Source organism: Triturus cristatus, chromosome 6 (assembly GCF_964204655.1).
Source record: "Triturus cristatus chromosome 6, aTriCri1.1, whole genome shotgun sequence".
NCBI classification, from domain to species: Eukaryota; Metazoa; Chordata; class Amphibia; order Caudata; family Salamandridae; genus Triturus; species Triturus cristatus.
This window is the reverse complement of record NC_140589.1, coordinates 1,805,379,080-1,805,391,127: the sequence shown is the minus strand read 5'-3', so window position 1 is coordinate 1,805,391,127 and position 12,048 is coordinate 1,805,379,080. Positions and strand designations below refer to the sequence as shown.

General features: G+C 44.1%; 1 protein-coding gene across 11 annotated transcripts in view; it reads right to left on the bottom strand.

Annotated features, from left to right (window-relative positions):
* OTOF (otoferlin) overlaps positions 1–12,048 on the bottom strand; it is a 1,069,570-nt gene that overhangs the window by 230,298 nt on the left and 827,224 nt on the right. The gene's annotated exons all lie outside the window — the stretch shown is intronic.

Genomic DNA, 12,048 nt, shown 5'->3' with positions numbered 1-12,048 from the left:
CATTTAATTTAACTAATTGGCCGACATGTGTTGGCAGCCAAGAGGCAACTGTAGAAAAGAGATGATGAGTAAGAAAAAAAATCTGATTGACAAATTAGTCTCAAAAGTCTATTCACAAACCCGAATTAACACACTCCAAAATGAAAACACCATTACCAAATTATAGGTGTAGCTGTTCTATATAGTAAATTATTGCTATAATTTATAAATTAATCATATCTAATTTTTTTATGAATACAAATATTATATGCAGATGCCACTAACGATGTATGGTCACAATCGGAGTATACCTGTTTCCAAAGGTCACAATGAGGATAATAATAATTGAGAATATTATTTCATGTGTGGATTAACAAACTATTATAACCCGTGGAATGTTTAGCGCTCCATTGAAGACAATGGAGTGCTCCAGGCTTCTAATGGTTGGTAGAAGCCCGGCGCTCTAACATTCCAATGTTTGTTAACGGCTGCTGCTGTGAACAAAGGCCTCACGGAGCCCGAGGGGATTTCAATCCCCTCGGGCTTCATGAGGAATTATAACATTCTGCCCTCTGGTGGTGGAATTTTCTATTAGCCTTAGAGCCCTCTGGGCTCTACTGGCCATTAAAGGCCTGCTCTCTTGTTAAAGGCCCGAGCCGACACTGTAGCATTCCTTTAAAGGCCGGTAGAGTACGCTACGGTGGACTCTAAGGCTATATTAACAAGAATTTGCAAAGCAATAGGTCTCGCATTTACGCGAGTTTAAGTTATTGGCATTGTAAAGGATAATGCGTTTTATTTATGTTTTAAAAAACAAAACATAAATAAGAGGCATTGTCATTTACAATGCCAATAGCCCAAACTCACGTAAATGCGAGACCTATTGCATTGAAAATGCTTGTTTTTGGAGTTCTGTACAATATTTAGTCTTTTCATTCGGCCCTGTTCTTTTACAGGCTCTGCAGAGTTTGTGATGCGACCACGCTCATTCAGGCATGGCTGCATTTACTATATCAACCATTAGCAGGTGAAACACTGCAAGAAACTATGTCTCTGCAGTACCTACACGAGCATTGCCCGGTTTAGAACAGACATGTTCACATGCTTAAATCAGGGCCACTAGAATTATGCGGCAGGGATGACTAAATTATGCAGCAAAAAAAGGCAAATCGTGCTGCATATGGGAAACATGGTTCCATAGTATTACCTCCTTATTTGTAATGTTTACATGTTAGCACTATCTCGGCAGAGGTGTCACCTCATTTATATCAGTTTGATACCCAAGTACAGCAATGCGCAACAGGGGGGTAGGAGGGGGCAATCAAATTTGAGAATGTTTTCCACTGTGCAGCAACTCGTGCTGCTGCATTTTTAGTAACGTTTGGGTCGTTTGAGGTACCAACTATTTTTTTTTGTTCTTGTTTTTTGTTTAAATCTGCAGATTATGCAGATCAACGCCACCAACTCGCATAATTCCAGTGGCCCTGGCGGAAAAGCTGAGAAACTGAAAACCCCTTCACACACGTCACCACCACTATCTTCCTGTTCCATGGACATAGGACAGCCTGGTTGGCAAAACACGGAAGTCACCTCAATCACGAATAACAAACAGAGGAACAAACACGCTTACAATTAATGTTTGTATAAATACAAACAAGTGCACAGAAATGCCGTCCTCTCGCAGCACAGCCGCAAAACAACTTGTATAGGCGCAGATTTGAGCACACAACACACTCTCTTCATGCAAAATAAACAAAAACACTCCAGGGAACAAAAAGTCCATCTGTTCACACACCGTCTAGCAATCAATAATGTCATGTAGCATATCATCATTGCTAAATATGCGCCGGTGGTTTCCGGCGCTCGACAGTTAGGACAGCTGCCACATGGTGGCGCTGTTTCTGTCATTTAGAGATGAGCTCAGTAACAGCTGTTCATCAATTCTAATTACTAATGCCTGCCGCCCAAGCCGCTCTAATAGCTTTGGGGGCCTGGGGTAATTGTTACACTTGTAGAAGTGTGATGGTTAGTAGTTGTGTCTGTACTGCATTGGTAGCACTGGCAAGGGCAATAGCGGTGCAAGTGCAGTGGCCTCCCGACAAGGACCCTGGTCCCTGGCACTTTTTGTACACATTTGGCACTGGCAAGATTCATGGGTGGAGTTGAGATGACTGATTGTGGATGAACAGGAAAATAAGGAACGGAGCCAGTTTGACTAGGACACAAACTTTTGTTCTATGGACATCAACCACAACAAGCGGCACTGAGAGATCGCTTTCGTGATCGCTATTGTAAAAAGACACACGCCCCCGCGAGTGGTGCGCGCGCAACACTGCGAGGCATATGTTTTCAATTATCGCGCCCGTGTCTGGGCACGATAATTGAAAACATATGGGCTTTGGTGCGGGTAACAGACACCAATAGGCCGTGGGCGGAGCAATGTGCCTGCCTTTGGCCTATTGCGTGCTCTGTTGAAACAAAACACACACTCAAAGCCCAAGTACAGACCCCAAAACAGAAAACACACGCACGAGCGTGTGCGATTCCAGGGGCCATTTCTGAACCCCGGACAAAAGGACTCTCGCCTGCGCGAGCACTGCTACGCAGTGCAACGCAGGTCGCGAGACCTAAAAACTGAATGATGGCTCTACGCCATATGAACTCTTGTGAGCATATTATAACACTTATCACAATAAGCATTTTATATAGCGACATGATTTAGTGGTTCAGCATACATAAACGAAGACCAATTGACTTTTTAACTCCATTAAGTAATATATACTGCCACTGAAAAGCAATAAACGCTTCCAGACTAGGCCGAATCCGACCCTCTAACTCATACTTAGTTATTAAAAACACCCACACAACTATTTTCCAAATGCATATTAGACTGGAGGCTCGAGACATCCAAAGTCTTACCAACCACTCAGCGGCGGTTCCTCCCTTATGGCGGAGGAGCGTCGCCCCACCTGCTGCAAGCGCAGCAGTAAACCACAGTGGATACATTAGTAAAATGATGTCATTTATCTACGATGTGCTTACCGAGTGTGAGGGCGGGCGTGATTGCAGCTAATTGGCAGCCCTAGCTATGACATGACAAGTGCTGAGTGCGCTTGTCAGATTGGTCGGCTGCCTCACCAATCCAGCAGCAGTGTAACAGCCATGGAATTGGAGATGCAGGCCCCCTGTTGCAAAAGAAGCGTTGTTGTTGCCTTCTCCATCCAATCCACTAGCATCTCTCATTCTGAAAACAGCATAGAGAAGGTACGGGATTGGTCATAGGTTAAAGTTAGTGTAGCTTGACCAGGACGCAGCCTCCATTGTAGAGCAGCGTGCGGGCTCTTGGGGAGTACCTCGCCTTTGTGGAGTAGTTCTACTATTTTAACTGCACCTCGGATATCAGTGGGTGCGGTGAGAGCCCCTCACTCACCTTCCATTGGGACAGGACTACATATTCTCACCAAGAGTGTAAATGCAGTAACCCGACGAGGCCACACACGGGGGTTTCACTCGATCTAACAATGACCGCAGTCACGTCGCCTTGCACAGTGACTCTCCCTTCGACACTCTGGGTCACCGATCAGGACAGCACGCCTTCATTGATGAAGACTGTCGGAGCTGAGGTACGCGATGAAAGTGGCCCATATGCAAGTTACTTTAAGAAGACATAGGGTTGGAAGCTGGCAGTTCCGGTATCGCGTATCCCTGTCCCTCTGAGTGATAAGGAATAGCTGTTAACACGCAACCATGTGTGGGTACTAATGTTGTTGCCACCTACCTCACTTTTCTCATCTAATCCAGGGGGACCCACACACGCTATTCACTTGTCTCTTTTGAATACTAGTTAATTTTAGAATGTAAGCACACTAGTCTACACGAATTTAGCACACATATCGTAGGTTGATTCCATCAAACAATCCACAGTTTACTCAGTACGATACAAGTGCACTGCCACCTGCTGCTGTCATGCATAAACTACAGCCAGCAGTAACAACAGTGATTCTGGCAATCATTCAGAGCCTGGCCACACGTTGCGGATACACATCAATAAAACGAGTCCATTTCTCCTCAGCTCTCTGTGATTAGTGGTAATAATTAGTTATAAGTGCACGCTATCACCCAGGACGTTTATGTGGTCAGGCGGGGTGAACATGTGAGAGTTCTTCCCTTGGTTCTTAAATGTCAAACCTTGCAAGCAAGTTACTTTGGTCTAAAGTATCTTGAAATCTTTTGTGTCTTAAGCTTCCTACATGGGAGTGAAGAGTCAGCAACCAAGCAAGAAGCAGCAGGTTTATATGAATATGACTCGTTACAACGCGAGTAATCACAACGCGTGACATTACAACGTGGTTGTTACAACGACCGTGTTGTTACCACGCAAAGCCATTACTACGCAAGTCATTACATCGACTTGCAGTAGATGGCGTGCTGACATTAGAAATGTATAATTTACTATTCCAACTCCAGCCTACGTAACAGTAGGGAAGGTGTTGGAATAGTAAACTATACTATTTCTAATGTTAGCAAGCCATCTACTGCAAGTCGATGTAATAACTTGCGTAGTAATGGCATTACGTGGTAACAACGCGGTCATTGTAACAACTGCATTGTAATAGCATCGCTATGTGATGCCCACGTTGTAGTGGCAGTTTCCCGGTTTATATGTTCGAGAAACCATCATTTTGTGCTTTGTTTTGTGGTCCCCGGTGTCATTTTGGGAAAGAAAGCAACACCAGTTAGGAAAAAAGTCTAACTTTTCCAATGCTACTAAATTTATTTTCAAAAAGTAGCTTAATTAATCTTTCCAGGATGTGATTGTATTAAATACTCTGTTATTTCAAGATAACTTTGCATGCACGATTAAACTTTGCACTAATTATGCTGAAAGTCCTGAAATGGAAACACTGCAGCATCAGTCGTTTATTTGGTTGAAACACAGATTTTGTTTCTACCAGGAACTGTTTCCTTCTGCACTGCTCAAACTCACACCCCTGGTTGAATGTCTCCCTTATCCCTGCTCATACCTGCTATAGGAGAAGGCCCATCAGTCCCCCTCTCCCCTCGTGGATTTTCCATACTTAGCATTTCTGCTTTTATTAAATTTGGTCTAGAACATTTAGAAAGTCAACATCTCAAAGAGCGCAGGAGTGAAACTGAAAGATCGCTCATGAAGCAACACTTTCCTTCTGCAGCTGTGTGCCTTATCGACACACCATTCTTTTTGATGAGGCTTTAATGTTTATTTTTGTTAATGTTATAATATTCTGTTTCTGAATTTTGACATGTGCTGCAGCCAATTAAATTGTTGCCTAAGTATAGAAAAAACAATATACAGTAGTGTGGTGACTGAAATGATGGCTCAGTGAGCTGATGGTTGGATGTTAGGAAGAACTTTTAACAGTCATAAGGTCATGGCTGTCCTGGTATGTTTCTGTAATACTTACAGTTAAATGGATTTTGTTTTCTCCCTTACGATACAACCGTGGACACTCAGAATTCAGGGATGTTTTTATTAAAAGGCCACCAGAGGCACCATAATATGCAAAGTAGTATCAGCCTGTGTCACACGTCACAGGCTTAAATTCTTTTCTGCCCTAATGATGTCCTAACTACAATTGCTTTATTAACTTTCTTGCTTTCTCAAATTTGTTTGAAAATGCACCACTTGCCCTCTCTTTTTAAAAAGAATTCCCAGGGGGACAACTCCCTGCGAGCTCCCCCTTATGACAATCGGGCGCGCGTGCTACACTTGTGTGCCGCTGGGTACGCTTTCTAAACTTCAATGCCCCATTACTTTCAAATGTCACTCGCCCGCAACTGCAAAAATTACATATAGACTATTTTTATTTCTAGCAACATAGTTAGAACAGCGTTGGCAAAGGCAGGAGGTCTGGACTTAGTAAGTTAGTGTAATGGCTAATTAAAAAAATATAGATATATTGTAAACATATGGCACGAAAATAAAAAGGAAAAAAATAAAATGGAGAAAAAAACGATGCTGTCACCTAAATATGGATGCTTTATACTTGCGCTAAAAACTTTCAATTTCGCAGGTATTCAACGATGCAGAATTAGTACTAGCTATGTTTTTTAAACAAAAGACCTGTAAGTTGGGCCATGCACAGTCTTGTTAGTATTTATGAAGGAGTAAAGAATAAATCATTATCAAACCAAGCCCTCAAATCGCAGGCAACTACATTGTTATTTTTACACTAGACACTTACTAATGGAGGCAAAATTAAATAGGTGGTTTTAAAAGTTAATATAAACAAAAATACAAAAGCACAGCTAGAACCGGTTTTGTTCGCTTCTTCCCGTTGTTGAGACCACAAACATTCCATGAGGCAATAGAGAATTTATCCATTATCATGAGAAAATCTAAAGAAGAGCATCACAGTTTTAATTCGCTGATTTAAACCAAGATTGTCATAGAGAAAAAGATAGATGTCAAGCTTATTTTTTACATACACCCTGAACACACCCTCTCCCCCCCCACACCCCTACTAACCCACCCCATCGCCCATACCCAAACCTCCCCCCAAACAGGGCAGGGATCGTAATCCCGATGATGTGGGAGCCGGTATAAGCAAGGACCCCCCCCCAGGAGTCTCTGCCCAAAACAAAAACAAAAAAGACCCAAAAAAGCTAGAGAAAAGAAGACCAAGTAACATTGCAAGATTCAAAATGTCTCCCTTTACATTGTACATTCATTATAACGTATCCGAGTATACTTTAGCCTGTATCTCAGAGTCAAAAAATCTTATCTGGCCTTGAAAAATAGTTTTAAGTTTAGAAGGGGCTCACAAGAAAACTTGTGCTCCCTTAGACTGAAAGGGTGCAATCAACTGGCGGAGCTGCCACCTCCGCTCTACTGTAGTTGGACAGAAGTCCGGCCTAACAAAAAACTGGCAGCCCTTCCCAGACCTTTGCCTGTCAGGCCTGGCCAGATCGAAAAGCTTTTCTCTTGCCAAAAAATTATGCAAACATATTAAGATAGCACGCGGTCTATTATCAGACTGATCCGGGCGGTGCTTTACTTTAAAGGGAAAGCGATGGGCACGCTGGATCTCTAGCCGCCAGTCCCACTCCTTCACCTCTGGAAATGCTTCCGTGAATAAATCTATAACAAACTGGCGGATGTCTTGACCCTCCAAGCCCTCGGGGACCCCCAAAATTCTAAGATTATTCCTCCGTGCCCGGTTCTCCATATCAATCAGTTTTAAACAAAAGACCTGTAAGTTGGGCCATGCACTGTCTTGTTAGTATTTATGAAGGAGTAAAGAATAAATCATTATCAAACCAAGCCCTCAAATCGCAGGCAACTACATTGTTATTTTTACACTAGACACTTACTAATGGAGGCAAAATTAAATAGGTGGTTTTCAAAGTTAATATAAACAAAAATACAAAAGCACAGCTAGAACCGGTTTTGTTCCTGAAGAGAAAGGAGCAATACTTTGGCGGATGTGAACAATGTGCACAGAGATGTGCAGTCACTCAAAGTGAAGGGAGCCAATGGTTTGTGCGGGTTAACCCAGTGCCCCATGTTGTATGGTGAGGTGAGCCAAATGTGAGTGACAGTTTAATAGACCAATGACTGAAGTCTACTGACCAAAAGTCTCTGTGTGTATGTGTTTTATGTATAAGCTGGATCAAAGGCCAGACCTAAAGAAGACCTTTACAGAACATTTTGAAGAAAACAGAGGCAAGTGGTATATTTTAAAGCAAATTTGAGAAAGAAAAAGGTTTATAAAGCAATTGTGAACGGGTAGTGCTGAAATATTTAAACACATAAAAACTGCCCCATATTTTACTGCATTAATTCAACAGTTACTGTGGTGTGCAACTTGAACAACTGGACATAAGTGCTCAGAAGCTATGGAATTGTCGCACATAAGCAATCTGTAGATTTGGCAGGTATAAACAGTTTGGCAGATTTGCTGGTGAATTATATTTTATGTTATCGTTTTTTTATATTAGAGGAACAAACATGGGAGCATTGTAGCTAAAATATACTTACGCATTTGAATTGCAAAACATTCAGATGCAATTAAACCTTAGATAAAACTAACGTCAAGGATGTCATCGTGAGTTGACGGTGTAATGTTGCCTTCAATGACTTGGCATGGCCTACGAAAGGGGAGTGACCTTAATTATTCGCAAAAGATCCGCGCATCAACAATGGAGGCAAAAAGTGTCACAGTCTGCAGTTTACACAATAGTAAACTCGAGAATTTCCAATTGGGAACCAAAATGCCGATAGCAATAAAAAGAAGCATTTGCAATGCAATAGGTCTCACATTATAAAGATAGAGTTATTGGCATTGTAAATAACAATACCTTTTATTTATGTATTGGTTTTGAAAACAGATAAATAAAGGGTATTCTCATTTACGATGCCAATAGCTTAAACTATCGCAAATGCGAGACCTATTGCATTGCAAATGCTTGTCCTCGCCTGAATACTGGTCATGAGTACTTTGGTGCTGGTTTCTGCCCATGCTGGAGTTTTCCACAAGTAACTGAGTAAAGGGAAAGTATTACATTTCAAAAGATAATACTGGTGGTGCCAGGCTGTGTCAGAGCAGCCACCATGGTAACCAAAGCATGCCTGAATGGATTTCTTTCATGCACGGCTCCTTACTAGATGCTATGATTTCTGTTCCACAAAGGCAAGAGGCATTGATCTGAAGTGGTCACGCTGTGTGCGACGGTAACATTCAGTTTATCTGGCGCTCTGCTGGCGCTGTCATCCTATCTCTCCCTACAGTTGGCTCTCTGTCGAGACTAGCGCTGGGACGCCCTGTTGCTGAGGCAGCCATGCCCTCTACAAATGTTATAACATAACACTATCACCAAGGGGGGGTATCCTAGCGCTGAGCAGGTGTGAGTGTAGTCACACCAGGTGCCTAGTGGGACCACTCGACAGCTTGCTGTAGAATTCCAGGAGTGACGAGGAGGCTCTGATGTGCAGCGGCAGTCGTCCCACACTTTATGAAGGATGTAGGAGAAGGAAGTCACCCTACAGCTGGAAATGGGCAGCATCAGGAGCACTTTTCTAGGGGTTGTCAGTGCTGGGTTGGGATCAGTCTCACACCCTGACCATGGTTGATGAATTCCAACTAGTTCCTTGACAGGGCCCATCCAGCAATGTCACAAAGTAAAATATTCCCAGGTGTGACAAGACCAGAACCTGTAGGACATCTTTTATGTAACACGACATTCACCATGTTTCAATGTTTGCACGCGAGTAAGGGCCACATTCCGAGTGAGCTGCTAAACTCGGATCCCTCCTCCAACCTCTTTTTGCACAGGGATTGCAGTTATAATGTGTGTGGTGGTGAACACTGCAGTCATTTCCATCTGGTGACTTTTGCCGGGTGAAACCTGTCAAATGTTTCAGGTCAAAGATTACAGCGAGTTCCAATGTGATGGAAGAAGTGACATTTATAGAGCGTGAAAATACCCAAGAAAGGGTGTCCTGGGTCTCACTGAATTCCACACGTAATTCTTCATTTTCACGAGAACACCTCAGAATTCTCCACACCTGATAAACGCTGAACCACGAAGTGTCGTACTTTCCCAGGTGCAATAAATACCTCACCCCCACAGGTGACCCAGGCCTAAGAAGGGAGGTGCCTCGGCGAGTTAACTGCTAGTCATTAGCGTCTGTGCAGATATCGAGTTAGAATGCTCGCCAATCCCACCTTTGCCTCCCTTCCTTCCGAAATCAGTATATTGAGTACCATTAATTTGGGTAATTATATCGCTTTGAAACAGCATCATAGTTTCATATTAAAAAAACAAGCATTTATTATTGCACTTACCTCATCAATATTAAATTGCAAAGAACACTGAGGGCGCTACTGCACACAATATTGTTTTATGCATTTCCAGCACGCCCAACCAACTAATAGTGTGGTCCTCGACGCAAGCTTTTATGCTGCTTACATCTGGGTCTCGTGATTTGGGCCTAGCCTAGTCCTGCTGAGAGGACACAGGGCCACATGTCTGAGAAGTTTGGAGGTATCTGGTTAAATTAAAGCACTCGTGACGACTTCACAGACAGGCCTTGACTTTGATCCAGGTGCCGGCTCGATGGCAGCGTGTTCTGTGGTTTTTTTCTTTTTTGCCTGCTCTGTAATCCTAAAACGTACATCCTGCACAACCTGTTTCTCGCCGGCTGACCCAGCCCTTTTAACTCCTGCGGTGACAGCGTGGCTTCAACAATGTCTCACCTTAGAGAAACATTAACGGCAGGTGCAGCAAGCACATGTGTCTGGAGCCATGCGGGAGGCAAACTGCCGGGAGCCGGCTGCGGAGCCTCGCTCGGTGTGAAGGGGCACCCCTTGACCCACCGCGTGCCCAGCTGGAGGGAGGCCTCGGGATACTTGAGACCATAATAGGCTTCCTGCAATGCGTGCTGGTGAGTGCTGCTTTACACTGGTGCTGGGGTACTCAAGAGAACACGGTGCGCTCGGCGCTATGCCGTGCTTGCATTGCGATGGTGCTGGAATGGAATTTATAAAGTGTCCCTTCCTCCGTAAAGCACCCCTTCCGCTAAAGTCTATTGCTGTACTTTCCTATAGGTGACTTAAAGAGGATGTGGCACCAGCAATCACCAAACTCGGCTTTTTTTGTCAGAACGTCCCGCATTACCTGGTAATGCGGGAGGCAAGCTGCCGGGATCCGGCTGCAGAGCCTCGCTCGGGGTGAAGGGGGCGCCCCTCGACCCACCGCGTGCCCAGCTGGAGGGCGGCCTCGGGATACTGGAGACAATGATAGGCTTCCTGCAACGCGTGCTGGTGAGTGCTGCTTTACACTGGTGCTGGGGTACCCAAGAGAATACGGTGCGGTCGGTGCTATGCCGTGCTTGCATTGCGATGGTGATGGAATGGAATTTATAAAGTGTCCCTTTCTCCGTAAAGCACCCCCTCCGCTAAAGTCTATTGCTGTACTTTCCTATAGGTGATGTAAAGAGGATGTGGCACAAGCAATCACCAAACTCGGATTTTTTTGTCAGAACGTCCCGCATTACCCGGTAATGCGGGACGTTCTGACAAAAAAGCCCAATTTGGTCAATATGGCGGCAAGTTAACAGGTAATGATTACCTGTGAACTTTCCGTCATATTTACTTGCCAAATGTTACTTTCCCACACTTCTCGAAAATAATCACACGCAGATCTCCACAGAAGGGGTTTCTCAAGAAAGGCGTGACTTACGCGCCTCTTTTAGGTTATTGTGAGAAATGAGGGGTTGCGACGTCCATCCGGGCTCAGGCGAAACCTTGGAAAGTGAATTCTCCAGAAAGGGGGGGGTAGACTGTTTTCAGTGCGAGCTCGCACCCGCGAGGAAACATACTCGATTTCAGTGGTAAGTTCTGTCACTGGATGCACGAGAAGATGGAAACTCCACAAAATTAGGGGGGTGGGTGGGAAACGGTAGCTGCGAGAGAGCCTGGCACGGTGCTCTGCGAGAAGTCGCAAGTATCCTACCAGCATCAAAAGTGAAAGCACGCGTGGCCGCCTAAAAGAATATAGTGCACACCGAAAAGCGGACCATGTATAATTGCGCTTCTAGCGCGAACCAACACAGTAGTTAGGCGCTGCTGCTTCCGGTCTAAACGGAAGTAAGTATCGCATCAACAGCCAATTAAAAAACAGCTAACAAGAGCAATGACTAAGTTAAACTAATGGGAAGCAGCAACAGAAATGACAGCCAATAGGTGGAGCTTCACCCCAACATACTGATTACTTGATGCCTCGTAGAGGCAGCGCATGCACTGCCTATGTGAGACCTAAAAAGAGACATGGCACCCATTTAACCAGGGGATCACATATTAACAGATGTGTGCATGTGTGTAATTGTGAGTATTGTGTGTGTTTGACGTGTTTCTATTTTAGAGGGTGTATGGACATGTTTTCTTGTGCTTTTATGTGTGTTATTTGTGAGTATTATGTGGCAGTGCATATTTTTTTTGCATATGCTTATTCATGTGTTTGCATGTGCTTGTGCATGTATAATTGAGGGATGCGCATCGGTGTGCATGTCAATGTGTCTCTGAATGC